Source organism: Quercus robur, chromosome 6, assembly GCF_932294415.1.
Source record: "Quercus robur chromosome 6, dhQueRobu3.1, whole genome shotgun sequence".
NCBI lineage: Eukaryota > Viridiplantae > Streptophyta > Magnoliopsida > Fagales > Fagaceae > Quercus > Quercus robur.
In genome coordinates, this window is record NC_065539.1 from 47,991,173 (window position 1) to 48,002,009 (window position 10,837).

A 10,837-nucleotide genomic window follows, 5' to 3' on the forward strand; every position below is an offset into this window, starting at 1 on the left:
ACAAAATTATCTGTCTTTTTTTTTTTTTTTTGGTTTTTTTTTTTTATAGGGAAAGTTAGTAATTTTAGATTTTTTTTTTTTTTTTGGGAAATGGAGATGTAGTTTTAGACTTTTAATTAAGCATTTCACCTTATGTTTTTATTAATGGACCATTTAAGGAAACTTTTGATACGACTTTTATGAAAAATATAACGAAATGTGCGACGTTTATAACATTTTCACAACAAATTATAGGTAGTTAGTTGTTATTGGTTCTTCTTTGAACCTACCACTAAAATTACTTTTCTATTCTACCAATAACAACTTGTAACAATTTGCCACATAGAATTTGTTATGAAAATATTGTAGATATATAATTTCTCAAATATAAAAGGTTTGTGAAAAAAATTAGTTACTTTTTTTTTTTATATATATATAAACTAGCTTTTCCCTAGGAAACTTCTTAATATTGTACCACATAAATTTTGGAGGTTTCACAATTTTAGATATCATTATTTAAATATATTATTTTAATTTATTATAAATTCTATTATCTATTTAAACCCTTTATTAGAATAGCATATCATATCTTCTTTAATGATTTAATAGATCATATACAAACTCTATCATAATAAATTTCTATGAATAATAATATATAATAATCAAATTTTATATTTGGGCAAAAAAGTTAAAGAGAAAAAATATATATTTTGTAAAACTTTCCCATGTACTGCATCAGATACAGGCTAGTTATAACAAAAATTCAAAACTAAATCATATTAATCGATACTATACTAGTCAAGAGCTTTGTAACTCACTGGAATCTCTTGATGTTTCAAATGAAAACGTTTAGAATTTAAATTCACTCTCTCCTATTGTAACTATCGAATTACCAACAACATAAACGTTATACAAAGCACAACAAAATATCAAATCTTACAACATCCTCTTCATGGTAGAGTATCTGCACATTATTGGTCTCTACCACTCTCCAATTGTAGAAAGCTGGAAGAATAATCCTGCATTCATCAACGGCAATGTTATAGATTAGAATGTTAGGTTTGTGTTGACTTTTTTAATTTGAAAGTTTGTGGGTGGGAAATGGATTTGGACCTTGTAGATTTCTGTTGAAAATATCAAGAAAAATAAGTTGAGTTACAAAACTCTTTGTGTGTTAATTGTTAACAAGGTGAACAAGTCCCTTACATCCAATTCTAACATGCAACTTTCTTGCCATGATTAGTCCATCTCTAAATGCCTAAAATTTTATTAATCATATGAAAATTACTAATTTGCTGAAAGAAACCCTATACACATTAGTTATTGATATCTATAATTAAAACCTTCATTTTGAACCAAAACCAAATTATTATGAGACGATCATCGATATTTATTGAACCAACATTCAATGCTTAAAAAAAAAATGAAACAACCTTCAAAAGGTTTTTGCCACCTCAATTGAATGACACCAGGATTAGTAGATTGAGGCAATACCAAATCATATGAAAATGCTAAGAGTCTTATAGTTTAGTAGCATTATTTGTTCTCTTTTACAATGATAGCTAGAGTTCAAATCCCCCTACCCCATTGTTATAACTATTGAATTATCAAAAAATAAAACGTCACATGGAAAAAGAATTGCACTGCTTAAACATAAAGTATTTGCTATTGTTCTCTCTCTCTCAAATAGATGAGAACTCTCAAGTCACATTGAACTTGTGCAAGACGGTGACTAATGTCTATATGTCAATAAGATGGGCAAGTTAGATGAGGTTAATGCTTAAGGGCCAAGAGTTCCATAATTATTTCTTTGGTCAAAGAAAGAAAAAGGGGAAAATTTATAACATGGCGATGGTTAATGCAAGCATTATTGCAGAGGGCAGCAAGGTTAGATGATAAGGATTGGGTTTTGGTAGGACTCAAAAACCCAACACATTCATGAATGTTCACATGGAGCTTGGAGCTTGTGGCTTGTGCTATTTATCTATCTTATTATTTGGCTACGTGCAGCGCATGTGTTAAAAAGTGACCAGTCCCACTCTATCATCTACTCTTTTAATTTGTGGCCAAATTAAAGTTTGCTTTCACATACTCTCAACAAACAATATTGTTATTAAAGCTAATATTTCTACCTACTAAAGAAGCGTAAGGTTGGGAGGTTAGATAACTATTACCCACTTTTTGTTTCTTTCTTCTTCATTTTTATTAATATACTCCTTTAGTAATTAGTAAAAGAAGAAACTATTTAGAGTCCTAACCACCCTAGAAACAATCAGATAAGTGTGCTTTTGGGTATGTGATGAAGTATAGAAAGATAAGATAGGAGATTAGTAGTCTTTATTCATTAATTTGTAAACATCAAAATTAATAGCATGGTTTTGTAACCGAACAGAACATTAAAATTGTGAGAGCTATATCCTCTCGTTCGTAATTTTTAGGTGAAAGTTTCTTAAAATTCATGATTAACTTTGATAAACAATTTTATCTTCTTCTTTTCTTTTTTTTTTCCTATTTAGGGAAAAAATCCTCCCATATTTATTTATGGATTCTGTGAAATACATGTAATAATTTAACAAATTAGTATCCAGAAATACTTATATTTTTAAAAACAATAAAAAAAAAAAAAAACAGAAATACTTATGTCTTAAAGTTCTCAAAATCCTAACAATTAATTGTTAAATTAATGATTTAAATAACAATAAATTAATTTCACTTTTGTGATTTGTAATTGTCACTAGGGATAGCATCTTACTCAGAACCTGTGGCTGATTTTTTTTTTTTTTTTTTGTTAGATATGATTTTTTGTTAGATATGATAGTATTTTGATATATATTATAGTATTAGAAATTCTAACTAATCTTAAATCTTTTCAATAATTTATATCGTTTGCCCTAGTTGAAACTTGAATGGTAGTTTTTTTTGGGAACCATTGAAAGGTAGGAGTTGGGTATTAAGGATGTGGGCCCATCTCAATAATATCTCCTTTATTTTATTATTATTTTTTTTTTAATAAGTATCTCCTTTATAATATCTAGCTGTCTAATCCTATAGTCCTATGGTATTATTTATACAATAACTCCAAAATGGGTCCTACTAAGGGTTATCTTTAATGAAGCTTTCAAAACTCAAAAAAGCCTTAATCAATGGGCGGACAGTACAAAGAATAAATATTACGTGCTGCGTAGTAGTTATTGAGAGACTCCGGTACTGCGACCTGAAAGAGTAGAAAGTTCTTGTTCGGCGTTTTCTTTACAAATATATATATATATATATATATATATTTTTTTTTGTTTATACTTCCACTTGGTTTTAGACGGCATTTTAATATTTTTAGTGGAATAAAGTCAATAACCACGCACTCCGACAACAATGATAAGAGATTTATATTTATTTATTTGTGGCAATAATTAGATTAGTTGTTTTCTTTTTTGGTCAGAAACTTAGATTATAATATTAGATTAGTTAGGTCAAGCTTGTTTGGTTTTTTTGGTGTCTTTGTGTTATTAAATATCTAACTTGAAATTCACGGGACACTATTTTATAGATCTCGCTAGAAATCATGATTTAGAAATGAATTTCTGCATATCTTATCACTACGTGTGACATATTAATATTAGAGCGATGTTAAAGATATTGCAAACTTTGCTACATAATTTTTACAAACTTATATATCATCAATCATCTAAAAATAATTTAAAATTTTTTTTTTTTTTTTTTATGTTTTTGAAATTCACAAATTACATTCATTATCCAATCAATTTGTAGAAATTAGGTAGTAAATTCAATACTTTATACTAAACATGATTTTTTAAAACGTATAATTTCAAGTTTTGTATTCTTTAAAATTTTATTTTTTATTTTTTATTTTTTGAGAAACTTCTTTAAAATTTTATTGAAACATGAATTTATTAGATAAAATAATAAATAGCACCAGATTAACATAAAATTGACATGTATATTAAGATTAAAATGAACATGTTAGGATCCACCCTACCACTTAGGACTGAAATTCACAACTTTGAGACTATCTGTCATCCGATTTTGACAAAAAACGGTCGCTCTCTGAGGTTCTAGGACAAACCTATTCCTTCAACCCCAGTGGAGCTTTCCCGTCCCTGTCCTCGTACAGGTTGCCTGTATCCCTCTAGTTCTTCTGCGACTGGTAGGGAGTCCCAACTAACCATCCAAAACACAATCTTTACACTCCTCACAACCTACTCAACATTCAAACATGGATTCCCTGGAAGGATTATGGAAAAAACTGTCGCTATTAGATGAAGAAGAAGTTGGTATAGCATGCCCAAAGAAAACAGAGCAGGAATCCTTCACTCTTGCTGCCAAATTTTTGACAAAAAGAGTAGTCAATGTGGAATCAGTGGCCCGCACGTTCAGGCCACTCTGGAGATCGGAGAAGGATGTCCAAATTAAGGACATGGGCGACAATATCCTATTCTTTAACTTTGAAGATGAATGTGATTTGGGCAGGGTACTTGAACACGAGCCCTGGACTTATGACAAACACCTTGTGGTCTTTGAGAAAGTGACCGCAAATGTGCCTATATCAGCACTTGCCTTCCAGTTTACAACATTCTGGATCCAAATACATGATTTACCAGTCCAATGCCTAAACCAGGAAACTCGTGATGCCATTGGAAACTCACTGGGCACAATTCAACTCATGACCGACTCAGAAAGCGAAGGAGGTAAGGGTAACTATCTACGTGTTAGAGTGCAAATTGATATCACTAAACCATTGAACAGGGTTCGCAAGGTATGGCATGAGGGGTCTGTTATTGGGTGCGCAATTTTGAAGTACGAACGCCTCCCAAATTTCTGCTACTGGTGCGGATTGGTATCTCATGATGACAGAGACTGTGAACATTGGTTGAGAAGCAAAGGCTCGCTGAAAAAAACAGACCAGAACTTTGGGGATTGGATGAGAGCAGAAATCGATATCACCACCAGAAAATCATCCATTACCGTTCCTGGAACCAGACCAAGACATCCAACATACAAAAAACCTCCAACACAAACACCCACCGGAAAACCAACTCAACCACCGACAGCCCAGCCACGTGATCCTCCACCAACCCCGGCGACAATCCCAACGCCTGTCCCTGTCACGGTAATAAATGAGGCATTGAATGCTCATGAATCCGAGGATGATTGGCAGAAGAATGGAGCATTGAAGAACCATAACGGCTGCTTTCCTGGCACTGAAACGGAAACAAGTGAAAATCCCAGAATCAATGAAAGCATTGACGGCAGAGAGAGAAAATTTATTCCCTTACAATCTGAAACCGATACAAAACCTAACCTACAGCAAAACATTAAAACCCAACTCACCCTAAATAACATTGGGCCGGGCTCCTTTCCTCAGCCCAATAACAAGCCACTGCCCCTAAACCAACCCACCCTTACCTCAATTGGACCGTGCACCAATCCTCAGCCCACCAATAACACACCTAGCCAACCCCAAAATTCCCTTACCACCAGTGGGTCGAACACCAATCACCAGCCTTCAAATAACTTTCAGTCCAAACAAAAACCGGTGTCAACCAAATCAACGTGGGTCAGAATTCCACGTGAAAACCAAACCAGCCCAACTGATGTGCCCATGACGGAGAGAAAACACAAAAGGAATGATGAAGGTGAAGAAGGTGGCCGTCCCTCAAAAAAAGTTTCAGTGCAGTATGATGAATCCCCAGAAGCTTACTCAACGGTGGTGGCTGCCAGGCAGCACCGCCGACCACAATGAACACCTTAAGTTGGAACTGCCGTGGTTTGGGACGACCATGCGCAGTTCAGGAACTCACCGAGATGGTGAGAAAATACTCCCCCACAATTGTTTTTCTCATGGAAACAAAATCAAAAGATACTTATGTGAAAAAGTTAAGGGCAAAACTACAGTTAGACAATGTTCACATAGTCTCTAGATTGAACACAGGTGGTGGCCTTGCCCTGTTCTGGAGCAGAGACATTAATCTACACGTCCTTGATGCAACCCCAACGTACATTGATGCAGTGGTGAACCCAGGAATGGATGACGCCTGGCGGTTTACGGGATTCTATGGAAACCCTGTAACGGCCAACCGGGAACATTCCTGGGCACTACTAAAACATTTAAGCCTCAAAATGGATCTCCCTTGGATTAGTGCAGGGGATTTCAATGAGATTGTCAGAGCAGAAGAGAAACTGGGGGGTGCTCCACGTCGGGAGAGACAAATGATTGATTTTAGGAATGCTCTGGATTTTTGTGGATTTCAGGATTTGGGTTTTGTTGGCGCCCCGTTCACGTGGTGTAACAATCAGTTTGATGGAGCAGTGACTTGGATTAGGTTGGACAGAGGAGTAGCAACCAATCCTTGGATTCAAATGTTCCCATCAACCAGAGTTCATCACATAGCTGGTTCGCTCTCGGATCATAGCCCATTGTGGATTTGTACTGATGATGAAAATGCACGTTTTTACAGGAAAAAGAAACCTTTTAGGTTTGAAGCGGTCTGGATGAGGGATGAAGGGTGTGAAGCAGTGATAAAACATTCTTGGGAGAGCCAACCAATGGAAAATCCGATGGGCAGAGTGACAAAAAAATTAGAGGCATGCCGGTTATCCCTGCAAGATTGGAGCAAACATTCTTTTGGCAATATTCGCCACAGGCTGCAACAAAAGAAAAAATTGCTAATGCAAGCGGAAGCAAATGCCATGAACGGATCCAACAATTCCCTTTTGAGAACATTGAGGGCGGAGGTGCATGATCTAATGGTCAAGGAGGAGTGCCTATGGATGCAAAGATCACGGGTGAATTGGTTGAAAGAAGGGGACCTTAATACAGCCTACTTCCACAGCCGTGCAAACCAGAGAAATAGAACAAATTTCATCTCCAAACTGACCTTGGACAGTGGGGAAGTGGTGGAGGATGAGCAGCAGATTGGGGAGGCATTTGTGCACTATTTCCAAACCATCTTCCAGTCAGCCAACACAGTCGGGTTTGATCCAATCCTCCAAGGGATTGAACCAAAAGTGACAACGCAAATGAATGCCGAACTTAACCAGCCTTTCACAGCCATGGAAGTTGAGCAAGCACTCAAGCAGATGAAACCTATGACAGCCCCTGGACCGGATGGTATGCCCCCAATTTTTTACAAATCTTATTGGAATACTGTTGGTTTTGATGTTATAGATGCATCCTTATCTGTTTTAAATACGGGTGTAATGCCTCCAAACCTAAACCATACTTTCATTACCTTAATCCCCAAAACAAAATCCCCCACAAACCTAAAAGATTACCGCCCCATAAGCCTATGCAATGTCATATACAAAATAATCTCAAAGGCCATAGCAAACCGACTTAAAAAAATCCTCCCTAAACTTGTGTCCGAGACCCAAAGTGCCTTCATGTCAGATCGTCTCATCACTGACAACATTCTTGTAGCCTTTGAAACACTCCACCACCTAAAAAATAAAAGGAAAGGCAAAACCGGGTTCATGGCTCTAAAACTCGACATGAGTAAAGCCTATGATAGAGTTGAATGGGCATTCTTAGATAAAATCATGGAGAGATTGGGGTTTGATGATAAATGGAGGAATCTAGTGGGTTGTTGCTTTCGATCAGTCTCTTTCTCTGTCATGATTAATGGGGAACCCCACGATTTTTTTCACCCAAGTAGGGGTCTTCGTCAAGGAGACCCCCTATCACCTTACTTGTTTCTTTTATGTGCAGAAGGTCTTCATTCTCTAATCCAACAGGCAGCTGATAGTGGAGAACTTAGGGGGGTGTCTCTTTGCAAAGAAGGGCCAAAAATTACCCATTTATTCTTTGCAGATGATAGCTTGCTCTTTTGTAGAGCAACGGAGTCAGATTGCCAAAAAGTGTTGAATATCCTCACAGTGTATGAAGAAGCATCTGGGCAGAAAATCAACCGTGACAAAACGCAACTATTTTTCAGCACAAACACACAGGAAGACACAAAGAATAGGGTGAAGGTCTTAGTGGGAGTTGAGGAGGTGACGCAATATGAAAAATACTTGGGTATGCCATCATTTGTGGGAAGAGCAAAAAGAGAAACCTTCAGTTACATTAGGGAGAGAGTGTGGCACAAAATCCAAGGATGGAAAGAAAAACTCCTATCACAAGCGGGCCGGGAGATTTTAATCAAAGCAGTCATCCAAGCAATGCCGACCTTCACTATGGGATGTTTCAAACTTCCCAAAAACTTGTGCAAGGACATTGAAGCACTGATTAGAAAGTTTTGGTGGGGGTATTCGGGTGAGGCGAGGAAAATCCATTGGATAGCATGGAAAAAACTTTGCTTACCAAAATTACATGGAGGCTTGGGATTTAGGGAATTGGAAAAATTCAACCTTGCTCTCCTAGGCAAACAGGTTTGGAGACTAATCCATAATACCGATTCCATGTTCTACAAAGTCTTCAAAGCAAGGTTTTTCCCTACATGCACGGTTCTTGAAAGTGGGGTGAAAACGAATGGATCATATGCTTGGCAAAGCATCCTCAAAGCGAGGGAGGTTGTCAAGCAAGGAGCATATTGGCGGATTGGGGATGGCACTAAAGTGCAAATTATGGGTGATAAGTGGCTGCCTGATAACTCCACAAAGCACATCATCTCTCCTCAAAAAAACCTCCCGATGAACGCAAAGGTATGTGCTCTAATTGATGAGGATGGCCCAAGGTGGATTAGAGACCGGGTAACACAAGAATTCTTTCCCCATGAAGCCCAACAGATTTTGGGAATCCCCCTATGCTCAAACCAGACCCAAGATCTTCTTATTTGGGCTGGCACAAAATCAGGGAGATACACAACAAAGAGTGCATACAAAATGCTATCTTCCAACCAGGTTTCATCCACTCCTAGCCCATCTGATTCATCGACCAATACCAGCTGTTGGAGGAAAATTTGGACCATGAATATTCCAAACAAAATCAAGCACTTCCTATGGAGAGCTTGCCGAGAATCTCTCCCCACAAAAAAGAACCTGCTAGTCAGGAATGTCACAAGGAACGCCACCTGTGAGTGGTGCAATGAGGAAGTAGAGGACACGGTTCATGCACTATGGGGATGCCAAGTCCTCAAGGAGGTTTGGTGGGAAGAAGAAGTCCTCAGAAATCAGCTTTCAATGCGATTTGTCGACTTCAGGGATCTATGGACTGGTATAACAAATGTAGATGTAGCGAACCTGGCTGAACGGTTTGCTATGGTCACTTGGGGTATTTGGAACAAGAGGAATGCTACAAGAATGCAGGTGCCTTCCCTCCCATTTCATCAGCTGTACCAAAACATGCAAGAACGGTTGACTGAATTCCGGCTAGCACAGGAACAGCCGGTTTCAGAGCCCAGGCCCTCAGATACACCGCGTTGGTACCCACCCCAGAACTCACAGCACAAAGTAAACTATGATGGTGCTCTGTTCAAAGAAACTTGGCAGGCGGGAGTTGGCGCAGTAGTCAGAGACGTGGACGGACGAGTCTGTGGTGCTATTTCAGATAGAATGGCGCTACCAGGAACAGTGGAAGAGGTCGAGGCCATCGCATGTAGAACAGCCGTACGTTTTACGCTTCAGCTTGGCCTAGCAGACGTGGTGTTTGAAGGGGATTCTGAAACCATCACAGCAGCGATCAATTCGAGCTCTCCGTGCTTTAGTTCATATGGTCATATCCTGGACGAAGTGAGAACAATGGCGCTGAACTTTGTTTCAGTTGCGTTTGTTCATGTGAAAAGGCAGGGGAATGGTGTAGCAGATAAGTTAGCAAAAGCGTCTAAAGCCATACAGTGCCCTCATGTTTGGACGAATGACATCCCAAGTGATGTGCAACAGCATGTAATCCTTGATAGTTGTTTTGATTAATAATAGTTTCTGACTTGATTCTCAAAAAAAAAAAAAAAAAAAATGAACATGTTAGGCAGAAATTACAAGTTATTATTGCAATAAATGTAACATTAACAAAGAATTATATATATATATATATTTAATGTATTTTGATAGCGATCATTTATTTTATTATACAAGCACATCTCAATGTTAAAGTATATTTTGTCAGCTTTGTTTCTTCTTTTAGCTTGAGATCTGGTTATTACCATCTCCCTACAATTTTGTTTTCAGTATGTATTTGACAGGGAAGATTTAACTTCATTTATTTGCTTTATTGGCTTAGTTTATGTTTGGATAGTGCCAAAAAGCACTTTTCAGTTGCATTTCACGTTTTTTAGTGGATTTCGTGCACTCACGTTTTTTAGTGGGTTTCGTGCACTGTTCATGGAACTTACAATACTTTTTTCAACAAAAACAACTTCAAAACTGGGTCTTACAGCACTATTCACACATTTAAATATTTTTTTGTTACACTGTTTTCAGTTTTCAACAATAAGCAGTATCCAGACACACCCTTATTTGGCTAATTAGGTATAATTTTTTAAAACTTAATTGCTTAACTTACATAAAACTTATTTCAATCTCAATTATTAGAACTCGGTCTTACACGGGTCCCTTTTCTTTTCTCTCTCTTCTTTTTTTTTTTTTTTTTTTTTTTTTGATAGACAGATCCCATTTTAAGCCAAGTAAACTATAAAATTTAAGTCCTATCAAAGAGACCCTTTAATCTTCCATTTTTTCTTTTCTGAACATATTCTCTCAGTGACTCTTCCGAATAGGAAAGTTTACTAGAAAGCTGTATGATACAAAAAGATTGATTAAAATAAGAAACAAACAAAAAATTAAATTAAATCACAAAAGAAATAGTAAAAAGGATAAGACACTTAACCCAAAAAAAAAAAAAAGATGAGACACACTCCAACACTATCTTGAAATCCTCTGTCAAATCAAAGCCTTGCAAGATAAGGCT